Source organism: Carassius carassius, chromosome 23 (genome assembly GCF_963082965.1).
Source record: "Carassius carassius chromosome 23, fCarCar2.1, whole genome shotgun sequence".
NCBI classification, from domain to species: Eukaryota; Metazoa; Chordata; class Actinopteri; order Cypriniformes; family Cyprinidae; genus Carassius; species Carassius carassius.
In genome coordinates, this window is record NC_081777.1 from 16,943,402 (window position 1) to 16,963,189 (window position 19,788).

The window sequence follows — 19,788 nt, forward strand, 5'->3', positions numbered from 1 at the left end:
CTTTAATCGACATAATGTACGCCACATATTTATCGCGATAAGGAATATATCCGGCATTTTAACATTTAATCGATAAATATAAGCTACTATAGCAACTACAAGTCTACTGTTTACAAATGAATCCACGTCATAACCCAAAGCGACGGACGGTTCGTGTTATTTCTATGAACCGCATGTGCAAGTGCTTATTTCGATCATCTCGTCCTCATTTTCCATAATTGTCATTTTAACACTAGACATTTTATTTTCATAGAGCAGTTGAATCATCAAGCTGGAGTCAGGTGCGTATATAAATAGAAATATATAACAAGCTAAACGAAACTTGGATTTTTATAATACAGCGATATTTCTATAAAGAATGAGAGTGATGCTGATGGCTTCCATAAAGGTGACTTTTATCCAGGTCGTTGCGATTAAGCGACAAAATTCTCCATAATATGTTTATGTTGTCCAAATAAAAGCACACATAAGATGTGTACACCATCTTTACAATGACAATACTACTACTACCTAACAATAGCAATAATAGTAATAATGATATCCACCTAATTCCTTTCTAGATTCTGCAACAATATTTCTTTTAATCCAGAGATCAGTGTTAAAGTAGCCTATCCATGCGTTCCTCCAGCCAAATCAACCGGTTTTCTGAATTCGGATGTGCTTGCGGTTGCCTGGATCATTCACCGTTCATCACAACATCCACACAGCTCGTCGCATGGGCGTATCATAACGTTGAAATATTCCCCATTTGTTGTGTCATCGAATTCCTCTGAAGGATGCTCTTATAATCGTGCTCTCAGCTGGGTCAGTTAGTTGGTCTGTCCTTCATCTCAGTCGAATAGTTTCTTCCCCTGTTTCCTTTCCCTGTGAGAAAGGCGATCTATTCCATGGACCGCCCGGGCTGTCAACTCCTAGGCTGACTTTGTATCCAAATACACCGGCTGGACTGGGGGTGGAAGGCAGTAGGGCATTCTGGGAAATGGAGTTTATGGTGGGAATTTGAACGTCTAAGGATCATTTTATATAAGATAGCATACTTACTAACCACAACAGAGACCGTAACACAACAAAATATTATTAGGCTATAATTTAAAATAAGTATTTTCTTTATTCATGTTTTTAAATGTAATTATTTCCATCAGCCCTTTCTCTGGTTTTGGGCGTCACGTGATTTTTCAGCGTTCCAATAACAGGCTGATTTGGAGCTCAATTTTAATTAATTATTATTGGCAATCCATGAGGCTACTAATTATGGTTCTTATTATTATCAGTGTTTTGATACTGAATATTGCTGCAATATTTTTGTGGACATATTTTTCTATCTTTCTTCCATCTGAAACATAATTCCCCAAACGTTTAACAGGCCTATATCACGTTTTCCTCAAACACAATAAGCAGCAAAAACTTTATATTATTGGAAACTTCATTAGAAGTCCTCTTTATTGCCCTGAGACAGAAAATGATATGTGAAATGATGGGTTTAATTCAGTCATTTGCTGTCCTTGAAACTCTGTACATTAGGATCTCAATTTTTTCATTACACAAAAAAACAATTTTATTATCTTTATTATCATATGATTATATGACAATAAAGATTATAAAGTGATATTCTGAGTCAGGTAGATGGAAATTCAGCAGACCTGCGCAACATGTAGCCTACAATATGGAGAACAGCTTTGCTCCATTATGTCACACTGCCCCCTGGTGAGATTCTGGATCACATCAATGGCAGTTTTTCTTTTTGGCTTCTTGTAGTCATCATCATGCCTTAAGGTCCTGTTCTCTTTAGTACACACTTTGTCTGCCATGACTAAGTTGGTTGAGCTATCAGAATAGAGGACATAAGATCCCAGTCCCATTTACCAAATCTTCCTGCATTAACAGAGTCAAAGGGATTCATGGCAGATAATGGCATTAATTCAGAGGATGCAGTTAGATGGTGATTTTAAAGCAAAAAAGAGGATTGATAACAAATGTTTTGCTCTGAAAAACTGAACAAACTTGGTATAGACATCAACAATTGTTCTCCAGCACTGTACTCCATGCATAGAGTCTTTTACTATTTAAATTAGAAATTGTGTGATAGCCCAAGGACAAGGTTTTTTTTAAATATATTATATTCATTTATTTATTTTAGATATTATTATTTTATTTTTTTAAAGCAAAGTAATTTAAAGACATTTAAAACCTGTTGTATGGTAGTGAATAATGCCAGCACACATTGCTCTCGTGTTTTCATGGCCATGCAAATTCACTAGGCCGCTTCAAAAAGGTTTGCTTATGGAAATTCACACACATTTTTAAGGCTGGCATATTTAAATGTGAATCTCCATTAAAATGGTTTCTGATCATTAATTTTTGTGTGTGTGTCAGAGTCCACAGATACCGGGTCTCTTTTTCAAGGACACTTCTTGTTGCGAGACCTATGTTTGTTGATCTATTCTCAAATATAAAACTATCTATTGCACAAAACGAGCTCGTTTTAAAACTGGCTGCACTTAATAAACAAGACACTTTTTTTGTTTATAGTTACAGTTCTAGACACACATCTGTTTCTACAATAAGATTCTGCACAAGTTTAAACTTTTTGATTTATAACATTTACAACAGTGTAAGGACATAGGACAAGCTAAACTATGACAGTTTTACCCAAGTATTAAAATCTAATTTGAATATAAGTGTAAATAACTTTTATAAAGATCAAAACATTACAGACTGCAAAGTATTTGCATAAGCGTTGGTAAAAATAATCTGTTGACTAATATTAATAAATGAAAGTAATTAAAAGCAATTAAAATTACATAAATAAATGCTTTACCAACTTGTTTCAGTTGACAAACAATACGTTTCAAAGTAATTTAATAAATACCCTGTCCAGTGTTATTTCAAATTGAAGAGGGTGTGAAGTCAAGCGTGTTATAACACGAGTGATCACAAGGGTGTGCTACGCGCTGCTCAAAAAATGTGCCTAACCTGCCTGCCGAGTATAACGTGCTATAGATAGACATGTATCTAAATTTATGACATACAAAAAAGGATTTTCTTTACAACAGTAAAATGTTTCTGTTGCACGTACCACATGTGCGCTGGTTGCAAAAATGCCTTGAAATATCACAAAAATTTGACACTGCAGTCTGACGTCATGCAATCGCATCAAAGACATTCATTTCCATGTGGAAACATGCTGTACAGTACAACACAACCAAAGTGTCATTTACACATTTAAATAACGTTGTCTCTACTGCAGTCGCTAATGCGCTGGTTTTCCCATTCAGTGGTGTGCGATAGTATTAACTGGTTTAATGCCAATGGCTTCTATAATCGTATATTAACCATATGGCGGATGGTTATGGATATGGAAATGAAAATAAAACCTACAATATTCAGTTGTTTTTGTTATAAGAGAAATACTATATTTATAATGCAAAGAGAAAAAGTTTAAACCAAATTTCACTAATTAGGCTACACTGTCAAAAACAGGAAAACCAGAAAGACTCGTTGTTTAATAAATAAATGCCATTCGATACAAGTGACGCTTATTAGTTGTTTTATTTATCTGTATCGCTTGTACTGCTGTGAATTAAACTCTAACAGTTTGCTCCCCACGTTACATTGCGGAATTCACTGTCTTTCATACATTACTACAGACACTTGTGAATGCATCCCGCGCATGCGCAGTGGCCTGTGTGTGTGCGCGAGGAGCACCGGGCGTCGTGGTTTCGGTTGGCTGGGAGGAAGAGGAATAACGAATGTGGAGCCAAGAAGAAATCCTCGTTGGCGAACTGCGCTGGGGCGAGAAGCGACAATATCCACAGGATTTCAGAAACGTTTTTACGGACTACCCATGTCTCCTTAGGGAAATTAAGGGAAGTTTTCCCCTCGCGCGTTCCCGGCTCGGATAAGGTAAGAGACGTTTCCCGGGGATAATTAGTTTTTGCGATCAGGTTTAAACCAACAATGCGAAGTGGCGAGTTTAACTCGGGAGCCTTTGGACAGCTCTCCGATATTGTCGTGTCTTTATTACGCGCACGAGAATATAGTGGGCAGTGGTGGTTTTTATGAAGCAAGCATTGGTCATTATCCAGGATTTAGGATCACTGCGATGTATTTTCATTAACGTTAGCAAATTTAAACGCTTTAGTCCTTCCTGATCAGTTAGCGCGCATGCGTCAGCACTATGTAGTTTTCTCACATGAACTAAAAGGCCGTGCTACAATAGACTAAGGTTACAAGTTTCAAACAACGGTGCTCTTGTCTTTCCGACGTTTGTGTCTTTTGAAGCATCTTAGAATGATGTGTGTTGCTGGTGAGGGCAGATTGTTGCTTTCTCGTGAAGTTTTAGCACATGGAGAATCCTTTGAGAACCCAGAGGAAAAGCTGCTAGGCAATACATGTCAGTCTGCAAATGTTGCGTTACAGTTCGTTTAGGTAGTTTGTTTGTGTTTAACACATTTGTGCATTATTTTGGTAAAAGGCAGAAGACTGTAATTTATCTTTGTATGACAGGTTTTTTTTTTTTTGTTTGTTTGGGGTAATACAAAAGTTGTGAAAACACAGCCTCAGTCATTAGCTTTAACTCTGTAAAGCCAGATGTAAAATAATGGTCAGTCATCATCGAATTGTTTGGTAATGCAACCGTTTATTGAACCTTTAAATCTAAGCAACAAAAACAGCAACATTTGGTTTGTACATTTCTTATTTTATTATTATTTTATTGATTTTTGTCATGTTCAATAGGTTCCGGATAAGTATATATCTGAAAATCTTGAAAACTTGGAATTTTAATCAGCAAAGCTCTCTAATTTTAATTGTGGGGGCCACAACACATAATGCTGTGCAATACAGTGATGACTGAATATAAATAAGCATTCATCAAAAGCATTTTAAATAATATTTGAAAAAAAGGACACTGTAGTCAAGTAAACATAAGTTGCTTTCAGTCCAGTAAGCAAATGCTATTAATAATATAAAAGGTATTCTTTTTTTAATATCTCATAGTCATGGTTGGAGATTTTTTGGAGTTTTTAGAGATTTTTTAAAACAATTTTTACATTGGCGTTTTACTTGCAAAAAAGCTAATTCAAACAATCAACAGAAGCCATGTAGTAGATTGTCTACACCATGTTTTTCAGCAAATTCTGATCATTAAAAGCCTCTGTGTATCAAATATGATTCTTTAGGCTCCATAGGGTTCATTTTGAAAACAAGTCCCTAACATTTCTGATTAGGTTGAGAGTAAATTTATGGAATTTATATAGTATTTTATTTTTATTTTTGGAAGAAGTATCCCTTTAAGGGCTTTGTTATGAATATTATTATCTCTACTGCAGGTCATGCACTGATGTGTAGCTGTATAATTAAAAATCAGCATATGTTACAGGGGAAGTCCATTACCAGCGCACACACCACCACATTAAACAAAATCAAATTAGAGAACCAGACTGTCGTGCCTGGAATTTAGAGGTTTTATTTTAGTAACTTCCTCTCTGGGGCTAATTCAATCACATGAACGTATCTGATACAATAGGTCATATTGGCCAAATTCAGTTCTCATGGTTTGTTTTCTGGATCAATGTGGACATCAGTGACTGCTGCTGATGACACAAACATAGTCCAAAACTTGGAGCCGATTCTTCTTCCAGGTAATAACTTAAGACAGACTGTGCTTTTGTGAAGAGCTGAATGCTGTTGTAAATCTCAGTAACTACATCCAGGTGTTAGGCTAAACTCCAGTTTTTTTGTAACATACCCTGTAAAGTAGCAGTATATCTGTGTGTGTGAAGGACTAGCTGGGGTTCTTTTTCCATCAACTAACCAGAAAAGCCTCTTAAACTCACAAACACCGTCTTTCGTAGTCTGCTGGTTAGTGAGTGTTTTGAATAGACAGACTCAGCTGAGAGTAGGTCTGGATTGTCTGAGCGATTTGCATTTTGTCATTTGAGTCCTTGTAGGTCTTTTTAAGGCTGTGGTGGCATTGTCTTCTGCAAACATGCCTGATTGTTTTGTTTGTACTTACGTTTGTGTGTCATTGTTATCAGGCGAAGAGAGAAATGAACAACTTATGGGCCAAGGAACGTGTCTTTTTAAGCTGTAATGATGCGAAATTATACAATATTTTGGAGCAACAGTGAGGTCAAGAAGTTTAAACCATAAGTGGTTTGAATTTCATGTAGGTCAAGAGTGAGTTATGAATAATAGCTATATCTTTATTGTCACATTACACTACACACCCTTGTCTGTGGTCAACAGGCAAAAGAGTTTTAAGATTTTCTTATTCATTTACTAAATAGACAGTACGTTTGTGAGTAATTAAACATCTTTCGTAAATGAGAAGTCTGAGCAACAAAAGGGGAAAAGAGAATATTTTGACATGTAATAACTGGATACTAATGTGGACTTTAGTATTCTCTCTGGGTTACATTCTCAGGTAGGTTATCACTACCTGCTTCCATGTCATCTATTAACTGGGCCAGAAATATCCCTAAAGCTGCTGAAGTTTCATATTTTCTCTCTCTCTCTCTCTCTCTCTCTCTCTCTCTCTCTCTCTCTCTCTCTCACTCTCGATCACTCTGCTCTCTCCTTCTGCCTGTTTGGCCAGAGTAAATATAGCCTGTTTGGTTTTTCGCTAGAGGATAAACACAGATGTCGAATCGAACTGTTTGCCACTGCAGACTCACCCCAACGGTTTTTCTTAGAGATATAGAAACTGACAGAAAATGTATAATCTTTTATAATCAGAAAAGGCTTAATGTTGTCATTAGGGCTGACTGTATCCTCATTGACCAGTTTGGCCGGCATGTGCCAAGTCACAGACTAAAAGTTAATAGTTACTTCTAATTGTGTAATTACTGTAATAGCTTGCAAGGTAGTTAATATTACATTAGTACTCGCACATTAGCTAGGGAACTATTTGCATCGTTAGGAGAAATCTGGTCGGACTTCTTGTTTTGATCAGTTTGAGCGCTAAAACTGACAGCCTTGTAAGATATGGATCAGGATAGCATATAGGCTTTATTTGTGATTGTAGAGCTACTCAACCGAAAGGCAACAAGTGGTTCTGTCACCTTGGGGTCATGATTTATTGACGTGACTTTTCTTGGGAATGTGTCATTTGTGAAAGCGATTTCCACAAAGTGTCGGTGGAAGTCAGCAGGCTGCCATGCTGTTTTTACACCTGTTTCAGTTCAGCCTCTCCACCTGCTCCGCTCCAGAACCAGAGAGACCTGATTGACGAGAGAGATCCCACAGAGTCGAGGGAGTTTGAGCGCAGAACAAAAGTCTTTGATATCACCCCCCCCCCCCCCCCCCATTTAGAAACAAGTCGGATTCATAACAGAAAGCTGAAACCTAAAACTGTCATGCAAAGTTAAAGTGTAATCTGGAGTAAAGTTTAAAAACAAAAAAAAGAAGAATGCATTTTGAGATGCACATTGTAGGAATTTTGTCAGGGCTGTCGCATAATATGTATAGCATTTTTCATTGATAGAGTTTGTGATGCGTTTAAAAGAATAAGAGTGATGCACTGATAGAAAACTACGTTTTATGGTGGCTGATATTCACTGTGTTTATGTGCATTATAAATGTACACTACTATTCAAAAGTTTGGGGTTGGTAAGTAAAAGATGAAAAAAAGTCTCTTATGCTCATCAAGGCTTCAGAATATTTTATCAAATGTAAGAACTGTGAAATATTATTACCATTTAAAATAAGTTAGCCTATCTGTTTGGTTATATTTTTATGTAGTAAGTCCAGCCTCTAGTCTTCAGCGTCACATGATCCTTCAGAAATCATTTTAAAATGCTGATTTAATACTTAAATACATTTATTATTATCAGCAGTGAAAACAGTTGTGCTAAATAATATATTTGTGAAATTTGTGAAATTTCAAAGGAAAAGCATTTAAATGAAATATAAATTTGAAACATTACATTATAAATGTTTCTATTACTTCTGATCAGTTTAGTGCATCCTTGTTGAATAAAATGATTAATTTCTTAAAAAAATGCACCCCAGACTTTTAAACAGTATTTTATTTTCAAGTGAAATCAGGCATCAAAACATACAGTATAATGTACTGTGCATTCAAAAAAATCAGCATTTTGTTGGTTATTGGCTGATATCTGTGAAAATGTATCAGCCGATATTTTTTTTTTTCTGCCGATTTTTTTAATTTAAACAGCTGACAATAGACTATGGTTTCCCTTTTAGAGCACATTTCTGTGAGCTGCTGTGTGCATGTAATGAACGTTTTCAGTATTTTTTTTTATTTTTTAAGTAGTATAGATTTATAATCTCAACTTTTATTGATTCAGACATGACATGAACAAAATAGTCTTATCGACCGTAATTTCCATATTGGTGCATTCCCAGATACAGTAGAAAAGAAAAAGCTTCACTTAATGAGTTAGAAAATATATATTATCTGCGGCTATAGTCTCAGAGAAACCTGGTTCCCTAATAAAAATGCTTTTTTATGTGCTGTAACATTAAAGAAAAGCTTTTAAATGACTTCTGATTTCTTAAACATCCAGCCTGGAACCATTTTTGGATGTGGGAGTACTTGGGAGATCTGAGAGGGAAATTGACTTTACCAATAAGTGTCTCCAAAGGGAAAAGTCTCTTTGTTTTATAGAGGATCTCCATTAAATTAATGACACCAGATGTTTCAGACCCACACAGTTGTGGAAGTAGGCCGTTCATTGTCCCAGGAGATCTCCTTGTTCACAACTTTCTGTTCTTAAGGAATTTCCTATTGATCTGGCCAAGAAATTATCCCTCTCTCTCTGGAGAGACGGAGAGGAAGAGAGACATCGAGAGGAAACTGTCAGAGCCAGCAGGGGATACTCAAGAGCATGTCAGCCGATACGCGGGAGGAAGTGTTGATGAACGGACACCGACTGTCTCGAATGTCTATGGTACCGTTTCTTCCAACACTTCCGGCAGTTTCTAGCATTAAACCAGACACACTTTCTGAAGTGTAGTTACGTCACCTACAAGTTAACTGTGATGCGGACTTGATAGACCCCATCAAGTGGGAAGTTTTGTTGCGTCTTCTTCCATCTGTCTGTGTGGTAGCATTGTGCGTCACACTGGTTCTTTCTAGTGCACCGTTGGAGAGAAGGGGAACTCAGAAAGGAAATGAGGGAGATGCAAGGAGATGACAGGCCCATGAATCACCCCCACTTTGAGGAGATGGGTCACATCAAACACACACAGTGCTTTAAAATGCCAAATGTTACCTAATCAAACAACAGAGGAAACACATTCACTTCATGTACTCTGAATCACCCATATATGCAAAGAATTCAGTCAACTTTAAGAAGCCAATGCTTTTTATGAAGTATATATATAAATATATATTTTTGAAGTTGTAGATAAAACACAGGTTAATACATTAATTTTTTTTTGTTTACAATACTATTTAAGTCTTTCTATAAGAGTTCATCTATTTTAGAAAAGTTCATCTATTTTATTCTTTCTATCTGCTCCATGATATCATGTCTCTGGTAGGGTTGGGTATCATTTGAATATTATTGATTCCGATTTATTTCTTATCGATTCCGGTAAGATAAAAAAAAAAATACAATATAAAAAAATAAAGTCAAACCTTTATTCTGTGTCTTTTTACAAAACATTCTGTTGCAGCTGAATTACATGAGCAAAAATCAACAGCCTACAGAACAATGCAAGAGGAATTTTTTACATCTTTTTAACAAAAAATACCACAGCAAAAACAACTACATTAATGTAAATTTCAAATATTAAAGTGTTAAAGACAATTAAACAGTCAGTTATAAAATAGGAACAAACAAATCAATTAGCAATAGCATAAATAAATACAACTGAACCAAATTTCAGGTACAGAGATTAATTAAAAAAACTGCATAGTTTTCATAAATAAAATATAGATTCATTAAAATTATTATATATATTTAGTCAAGATCGGTGAATAATTTTCTTTTGTTCTTTGATTAACATTAATTACAGGCAGTGCGTTTATTAGGAATGATTTTATTTTTTGTGTGGAAAGACAACAAAAATAACTTTATTCTGTTTTAGATTTCAACATGCGTTCACGACAGTAGCAAATGTTGTACCTTTTTTTAAGTGTCCTGTATCCTACAAGTGTCCAGGGTTTAATTTTAAAATAGAGAGAGATTCTTTTGAGCATCTTTCAGAAGAACTTTTCATTTCTGAATATTTCTTTCTCTTTCTTGCCTCCTTTGAGAGCCCTGATGTGGTCAGAGCTCGAGGGCCGCACTTTTTCCACTCTGTGTAGTCTGCACACACCCACACGCATATGCCTACACTCGTTTAAGTAGCCTACACATTCCTGCATTCACTCTATCTTTGGACTGCAATACTTTTTATATTTTGACATCATTTTTAAAGAAGTATCGCAGCCAAACACAGTATAGCCATTAGAGGTGTGCACGGATAGTCGAACATTCGAATATTCGTTCTGCTCTTATTATTCGATAAATAAAAATTATATTTGAATTTCAAAAAAAAAAAAAAAAAAAGTTCACAATAAAACCTAATTTGGTCACTTTCTGTGATTCTCCATGACATACTTGAAGATGTATGCAAGCAAAAAATAATTAATGAATGAATAAGGGGCCGTTTACATATCGCTTCTAAAAACGCGTGGAAAACGCTAGGTGCGCCGCTTTCTCCTTTCCAAAGCGCTCGGGCAGAAGCGCTCCTGAGGCGTCTGCCAGGCGTCTGCAACAATGACGCGCTCTCTCCTTGAAGACGCGGAAATTTCAGCAAAGGATAAATGGATTTATAGCCCAAATAAATCGCTTTCAGTAGCCTCTGCTACTACATTTATTTCAAAATGGCAATCCATATACAGCTATGATCAGCTGTTCCTTCATCTTGGCTGAGCTTTCAACGTTGTTACGGGAAAGGATGAAGCTGAATGTTTAGTTCTTGTCACATGACCTGCGGTGCGCTTGCGGCATTCTGAAAAGTTGAGATGTTTTTAACTCAATGCGGTGCGGACGCGCCTGGAAAAAACGGCCGCGTCGCACCGCGTGCGCATCGCGACCGCGTCTCTTATGAGCGCGCATACTGCGCGCCTACATTGGAAATAACGAACTTGAGCGCACAAAAGACGCCATATGTGAACAGCACCAAAAGAACTGCGGCCTTCTACAGTACTTCAAATATGCCGTGGAGAATCACAGAAAGTGACCGAATTCAAAAGCATTTTTGCGGCATCTCTCAAGCAAAGAAATAAACACCGCTAACTTGGAGAATGCAGTGAAAACTCCTCTTCTTGCGTCTGCCCTAGACCCTCGGCACAAACATCTCAGGTTTCTCGATGAAAATATGAGAGAAGTAAGAAAAAAAAAAACTTTTGAACATTATCAGAACATTTTCCTTAATGCGAGTGGAGCGGATGCAGCCGCCATCATCAATGCTGAAGAGGATGCAATGCCCACTCGTCGGAAAAGGCTGAGCCAGTTCTTCAGCGATGATTACAGAGAGTCCAGCCGAGACGAGTGGGAACAGTTCTTGCTGGAGCCATGTATTCCACCAGATGAGGATCCCATTCAGTGGTGAAACGAAAACATGAAGCGCTTCACAAAACTTATTCACTTACCACACCGTTATTTGTGAGTCCCGCCAACGTCTGTGCGTCAGAGCGCGTTTTCTCCGTGGCCGGCCTTATTGTTAACAGACTAAGGAGCCGACTTTCCCCCGATCATGTTTACATGCCCGTATTTCTTAACAAGAACATGTAAAACAATACAAAAAAAGCAAAAAAGATTTGCTGACAGTTTAAAAGTTTCAAAGTTAAGTGTAGGCTACATTCTGCATTAGCCTACTTGCTGCAGGCTGCTTTACGTTTTTTCTTTGTTCACTTTTTTTTTTTGCTTTTAATCTGTACTTTTGTTTGTTTGCACGCATTGTTAAAGGTTTTCAGCTACAAACCACGATGTGTAATGTTCAAGCTTATTGTGTGTATTAAGCTTGTTCAAAATTACGGAAACAATAAATGTTGCTGAAAAATAACGTCTGTCTCATTAAACTTAATTTAAATAAACGAATATTCGAATATTCGTTTTTTTTGTGAGCTCAAATATTTGAATGTGATATTTGCAGAAAACGCCCATCCCTAATAGCCATATCATAGGTAGTTTACTACAAAAATACGTCGACGTGCGTGAAATGCATTGACGCGTCACACTGTTTACATCTCGCGTAATGGCATATTGGGAATGGAGAAAGTTGCATTCTATCACAAAAACAGAGACCACTGTTATCAAAAGTATGGGAATACTTCAAACAGAGGCCAAATAAAATGGCCATTTGTTCCCTTTGAAAAACCGATATGGTGTACCACGGCAGCACAACTGCGATGCACGAGCACCTCAGAGAAAACATCCTGGCACTCTCCGGTGTTACAGTTTAACTGGTGACTGTGTGAACTGGTGACCAACTTCCTGGTTCAGGTCTCTGCTGCAGATGTGATGGAACGACCGCAGCAGATTCGGCGATTCTAAAAATACAAACTGATGTGATATTATTAAGTGTCTAATAAACGCAGACTTGCTCATTGCATGATTCTGATATTCTTGTAAAGATTACAAGTTATTGGTATGATCACCCGTAGCGGCTGAAGTAAGGATAAAATAAAAAATAAAGTAAGTCTGTGTTGGTGCGGGTTTCGAACACGCGTTAGGGGCCGTTCATATATCGCGCCCAAAAACGTGTGGAAAACGCTAGTCGCGCCGCTTTCTCCTTCTTTCCAAAGCGCTCCGGCAGTTGCGCCCCTGGGATGTCTGCCGTTGCTAAGCAACCATGACGTGCTCTCTCCCTGAAGACGCGGAACTTTCAGCAAAGGATAAATGGATTGGCTGAGCTTTCAACGTTGTTACGGGAAAAGATGATTGGTTAGTTCTTGTCAAATGACCCGCGGTGCGCTTGCGGCATTCTGAAAAGTTGAGATGTTTTTAACTCGATGCGGTGCGGACGCATCTGTTTTCGCGACCGCAAAAGACGCGATATGTGAACGGCCCCTTAAAAGAACGACCACTAATCCAAAGAACTGATGACGACCTTTGCAAGGTTCAGTGTTGAAGGATTCTTTTTTTTTTTTTTGCCAACATTTCCAGAGGCTCTATCACAAATATGATGCATTACTGGCAAAGTTTTTTTTTTTTTATCAGAAGTTTACATTATGTTATTATTTTTTATTATATGCCTTAGAATCTTTAATGTAGGTAGGTGATGTCTTGATATATCCAATGCCAGAGGTCAGTTTTTTTTAGGTTATGTTGTATTTATTTGATCAAAAATACATTAAATCCTTATTACTAAGTAATTATTGTTGATTTTTCCAGTCTTCAGTGTCACATGATCATTCAGAAATTGTTCTGATGTGCTGATTTGGTGCTCAAGAAACATTTCTTACGTTTATCAATATTGAAAACCGTTGTGCTGCTGAATATTTGTATTTTTTTGGGTAAATAGAAAATTCATATGATGAAATAGAAATATTTTGTAACAGTTGTCTTTTGTGCCACCAATTTAATGTGTCCTTGCTGAATACAACTTTTAATTTCTTTGGGAAACACTAATCTTACTGACGGCACATTTTTGAATGGTAAATAATGGAACAATAGTAATAATTTGTCTATTTAAAATGTAAACTTTTTGAAGTCATGCTCACAGACCTAGATATGATTGCAGTTTGACTTCAAGCATGTATATGCATTAATCGCACTACAGTTTGCAGTTGGTGCATTTAACCCTTCAAATATTTTAATTCATGGACAGACAGATAAAAAATGTAGCCCCGTATGCAAACACCTCCTATAAATGTGATTGTTAAAGTATGCTGTGTCTAAGACTTTGAGGAGAGATTTACCTGTTCTTAAGTTCCTTATTCAGCTCTTATTCTTATTCAGCTTCAGTTTCAAGAGTTCCTGCCCACAGTGACCATATAAACTGAATTATGGCCTGTGGGTGAGTATTTCTCAAATTTGACAAGGATAACTCACACTGAGCTATGAACAAAGCTGCTTCCAGGACCACTTCAAAGATGTGACGTTGGCGGACTCAATGGTACCTTGCCTCGTGCAACCCTTATAAATGACTGCTCACAAGCGAGGCGTTTCTGCAGTGCAGAGCTGCCCACCTTCTGTCAGCACACTGGTTCAGCTCAGACAAAGCTGCAGATTGTTTCCAAAGTGCTGGAGTGCCAGGCTTGGGGTTAATACTGACGCTCTTGCCAAAAGCACCAAGGGCCTCGTTTTCTTGCCACTGTTACAGACTGGAATTTCGTGTTACTGTATGTGCGCTCACTTGTGCAGTTGTGTGTGTGTGTTTGTAACTCTCCATAGCCAAAGTCCAGCAACTGTAGGGTCATTGTTTTAATTCTAATTGAGTTCAGCATGGAGTCATTCCCAGAATGCCATTTAGTTAGTTTTCATCACATGCCTTTATCCATTACAAAATCAGATTTGGTGAAAGGGCAGAGAGTTTCATGATTTAGTACTGTTGAAGAAATCATTGCGTGCCGACTTTGTCACGGATCATCTATAAGCAGGAAGAATCTATATCTATATGAAGAATGTCTGCAGATTTCCACACAATTCAGTTGCCTGAAAATCAAGTTTCTAACTCAAAGAGTTTTGCATTCAGCTAGTTACATTTGGTTTCGATTATCTGCATGAGGATATCATGAAGGTGACTGTCTAGAAAGCATTGTTTTCATGGAATCAACTCGTTCATCCACTATTATAAAAGATTTATTGTACAGACGTTTTGACTATCTTTCACTATTTTCTAGGTTTCACTATCTCTGCTATTTGCATATAATTGTCGCATTTTACCCACCCAGGAACAGTCATTGCCAATCAAGCATATTTGATTGGATACATTTTTTTTAAATTGTGTATTCTGCTACTGCAAATTAAATATTTGGAAAATAGGTCTTAAATATTTTGTTTAGTTTCTTTTTAAAATTTTAAATAACTCAAGTATGCCTTTCACCATAAAAATAGCCAAAGAATGAAAAAAAGTATACAAATTCTCACTATCACTATCACTAATGCTTATTAGAATGCATATTATTAGCATATTGTCTGTTTATTACTTATAAAGCACATATTCTGCATAACTGTTATGTATCCCTAATCCTACCCAATACCTAAATTTAACAACTAGCTTTCCTTACTACCTACAGTAATTAGGTAATTAATACGTTTTAGTACAAAAAATATTGGTATTTCTTTACTGATGCTGATAGATTACATCACATACAGTCTTGCCAAAATAAGTTAAATGCTGCAAGTATCTCAAAGCGCCTAAAGCTGGACAAATCTGCATATGCAAATAATTGGAAATCAACAGCTCCTGCAATACTCTCCATTGTAAATGAACGACTTTCCTAAATGAAAGGCTTCTTTAGCATATGTGGAGGGGAATTTTGTTCCAGTGAGATTTTGCTGTGGATGCCACAAGATTAAAAGCCTAGCCACAGACAAAATGTCCTGTCGCTCACTGCTGGTTAGACAAAAAAAAGCTGTATCGCATTGCATGCGGTTCCAAAAATTATGCGACTTGTATTTATCTCCATTAGTGATGCACCGAAATGAAAATTCTTGGCCGAAACCGAAAACCGAAAAAGAGAAAACCAAGGCCGAAAACCGAAACCGAAACACCGAAAGAAATTATGCCAATTATTCCATTGCATTTATTGCTATGACCATGTACTAACTTTACTAAAATTAAGACATTGCAATTGCATAAATTAATATTAAAGTTTCAAAGATAATTACAATTACATAAATTATAAAAAAACATAAAAATACATAATTACAAATTATGCAATATTTATTAAGCACATTGCAACAATGCACAGTATAAAATAAAATTCAAACTAAAAATGTATCCCACTCATGTGAATATTAAATAATAATGTACAGGCCTACTGGCCTGCAGAAAGGTTTTAAAATGAACTGTTCTCTCATAAAAACAAAGTGCATTTAGGTCAAGTGCATTTGAAATTGTTCTCTGTAGGACTAGAAAGTGCATTACTTCTCCAGTAGGCAAGACTGTTATCACTTCTGGGGATGGGGACTTCAGACAGATAACCATCTAGCTGTTGAGCAGTTGAGCTTGTCATCTGCCTGACATTTGAGAAATATTTGAGAGAGTGTATTTAAATAGGGGCAGGGCATAAATAATTTGTTTTATCAAATTAAAGCAGAAATCTAGCAGAAAATCTAGCAGAAATATGGCTACAATCTGATATTATGTATGTATATGTATATATATATGTGTGTGTGTGTGTGTGTGTGTGTGTGTGTGTATATATATATATATATATAGGCTACTGTAAATAAAATGTCACATATATAGTAGCCTAAGAACTAGAACAATAGCCAATGTATTATTATTTGAGGCACTTTCTTGCAGAATTTCACTGAAAATATCAGACAACGAGGGTGAATGCCAAGAGACGAGTCTTTTTTCCGCGCTCTGATCTGTCTCCTGCGCTTGGCGCTTCTCCGTCTCCACGCGGGCTCTCCGCATCCAGCGCGGCCTGGATCATTTCTCGTGCGCGCTGCCTTATTTCCGCATCCAAGTAATGATCTTTATAACGCGGATCAAGCACATTCGCGATGAAGTGCAGAGGATCCGAAAAGATCTCAGTGAGACGTGTGCTAACAGACTCTATAAGACTGTACCTTTCTTTGTTCTCACTTCGTGGTCCGTCTCAATCTCTTTGTTAGGAGACGCTTTAGTGCTGCGAATAAAGGAATAAGAAGAGAGAGAATGTTCTCACTGGTGTGAAGTGAATGTCGCGGGGAGCTCGTGGTCTGCGCTATGCAGGTGCACGTTCAGGTCGCGGTTTCTGTTTGCGTCATCATCACAACATTTCGGCCGTGTTGTTTCGGTGATAAAAGTCTTTCGGCCAAAAACCGAAAATGCTCTTTTGGGCCATTTTCGGCCGAAAATCTTCGGTGGCCGAATATTCGGTGCATCCCTAATCTCCATATATTTAAGTCTCTGTCTGAGCAGATTTGAAATGCTGGTGGTAGGGCTGCACGATATTGGGGAAAAATCACATTGCGATATCTTATTTTTCTGCGATATATATTGCGATATTTTTTCTTACAAACAAAAATGGGGTGAGCACACTTACATTCTCATTTTAAATGATTTAAACATCGACACCATCGTGTCAATTGATTAATATGCGCGAGGGAGAGACAGCGCTTGTGTTGTTTGAAAACGTCTCTCTCTCTCTCTCTCTCTCTCTCTCTCTCTCTCTCTCTCTCTCTCTCTCTCTCTCTCTCTCTCAATTCAATTCATATTGCTTTATTGGCATGACATACAAAGGTACATATTGCCAAAGCATTGTACATAGCAGAATAGAAACAAACAAAACAAAAATACATATATATTCATAAGAAAAAAAAAATTACATGCAAAATAAATCCATATACATTTCTATAAACATTGATGGTACTTCTAATGTACTCTCTGTCTGTCTCTCTCTCATTTTAAATGATTTAAACATCGACACCATCGTGTCAATTGATTAATATGCGCGAGGGAGAGACAGCGCTTGTGTTGTTTGAAAACGTCTCTCTCTCTCTCTCTCTCTCTCTCAATTCAATTCATATTGCTTTATTGGCATGACATACAAAGGTACATATTGCCAAAGCATTGTACATAACACAATAGAAACAAACAAAACAAAAATACATATATATTCATAAGAAAAAAAAATTACATGCAAAATAAATCCATATACATTTCTATAAACATTGATGGTACTTCTAATGTACTCTCTGTCTGTCTCTCTCGCGCGCGCTCTCTCTCTCGCTCTCCCTGTCTCTCTCGCGCTCCCTCTCTCTCTGCCCTGTTAAACTTGCATGTGGTTTTCAGTCCCGTCAATTATAAACTTTCACTCTATGATGGTTAAGCTGTGCAATTAATCCGCGAATCACATTGGTCAAGGGCAGGGGAGTAGCAGGCCCGTACAGTTAATGAATAACGGATCAACTACGACAGCCTACATCGCACATCCTGCGATGTGACTATCGTGGATTCGTACATCGCGATATCGATGCTTAAATGACACATCGTGCAGCCTTAGCTGGTGGTATTTGTGTGTTTTTTTTACCCACTTATTTATCTATCCCACCATGAGTTTGTGTCTCATGCTGTACAGCACAATGTCTGTGGGGAGTTGAAAGCTACTCGCCATCACACACACACACACACACACGCACAGATGCTCACTACGTAGAGTGTAAATTAAGAGTAATGACAGTGGGGTGTTGACTGTTGTGTTCCTAGATCTCAGGAGAGTTACAGTAGTAGTACAACACCAGAGAGAGAGAGAGGGAAATGGTTGAGCTCTTATCATCGTGGGAGAGGTAGAGATTGACCAATTAGGGATGAGAGAGGCTTGGACCTTCAGATTGTGAGGGAAGATCCGACAGCATACGGGTGAAAGAGTTACGTGCACCTCTGTGTGTGGATTTTGTGTTTCCTGATTCTGGTGTCATAGCTTCAGACAACCATTAGCTCAGCTCTAGTCTGGTACTCTTTCGGTCTATCTCTTTCTCTTCCTGTGTTGATTTTGTCAGTCTGACATAGTTACACGTTTTGGTCACGCTAGCATAAAGAAATCCCCCCGAGAGGCTAGATTGTCTCGCAGCGATTCAAAGGACTTTGTGAGCTGTGTGAGAGTGAGAGATTGATAGGGGTTTTCTAAAACAGAGCAGCCTCTTTCTCATGAACGAGGTTGGGTTATAAATTAGCCTGTGTGAGAGAGAGAGACGCTTTGGCCACAGCCGTCAACCATGTTTTATTCTTTCACAGTCAACGAGGATGAGCCATCGTCACTTCTCCTCCCTTGTCCACACGCCTTGAATGATGACGGGAATGTAAAGTGGGCTGAACTATGCGTGGAGCCTATGAATTCCTGCACAGATCAGCAGTATAAACATACACACGGTCACGCTCATGTAGGGGTGCGCCTTTCAGCCGGTTCCCACGTCTCAGTTTCGCAGGAATGTTACTTGCCCAATGGGGAGTATTTAGACGTGCTTCCTTTTCTTTGCCTTTATTCCTCTTGAATCCATCTGTTGTATCTTTACCGAGTGAAATATGGAATCAAAGCACTGCTTTACTGTCACCCGGTGCTGAGATCTGTGGAAATGAGAAAAGGCTAGCTCAGATGGGATCTTTGAGCACACACACTTTGAAAACACACAGCAGAGCAACAGTATGAGTTCAAATGGAGATAAGTCTTGTTTTATCACTGAAACTCCTGGCAAGAAACTTTATGACCTCATCCTCTTCTATGCAGGAGCCACTATTAGCAGTGTAAAAGTATCTGTCCTATGGCAGCTATTGTAAAAAAAAAACCTTGTTCCCTGTCGAGCACTGAGCTTGTTATCAATTACAGACTGCTGACTGGACTTGATTTGCGATAAACCATTTTGCACATGACTTTGGCATGAGAACAAGTTTCAGTTGCATCCTACAGTATATGTATGACCTGATGATCAGACAGCTGACATTGTGTGCACCTTTTAGTATTTATTTATATACTATTACGTTTTCTTTATTTTGAATTAGCATTTATTTTAATATTGAGGTTTTTTTATTAAAATGTTTTGTGTTAAATTTTGTTTTAGTAATTATTATTATTATTATTATTTGTATTTTTGTATTTAGTTTTTTTAGTTTAGTGCTTATTTAATTTAGTTAAGTAATTTAACTTATTTTATTGCAGAGGCAGCATCT

The 19,788-nt window shown here is 37.5% G+C and overlaps 2 protein-coding genes across 6 annotated transcripts in view; one reads left to right on the forward strand and one right to left on the reverse strand.

Annotated features, from left to right (window-relative positions):
* The window catches only part of LOC132101391 (mitogen-activated protein kinase kinase kinase 10-like), a 55,906-nt gene extending 54,959 nt beyond the window's left edge, over positions 1-947 (reverse strand). The window contains exon 1 of the mRNA XM_059506318.1: positions 546-947. The gene's annotated coding sequence lies outside the window, so the exon portion shown is untranslated. The remainder of the gene's footprint in view (positions 1-545) is intronic.
* Positions 948-3,677: 2,730 nt separating this feature from the next.
* Positions 3,678-19,788, forward strand: part of LOC132101395 (signal-induced proliferation-associated 1-like protein 3) — a 104,322-nt gene continuing 88,211 nt past the window's right edge. For 3 of the 5 annotated variants that reach the window (XM_059506323.1, XM_059506321.1, XM_059506324.1), the window contains exon 1: positions 3,678-3,903. The gene's annotated coding sequence lies outside the window, so the exon portion shown is untranslated. The remainder of the gene's footprint in view (positions 3,904-19,788) is intronic. The other 2 variants (XM_059506325.1, XM_059506326.1) reach the window with 1 other exon arrangement.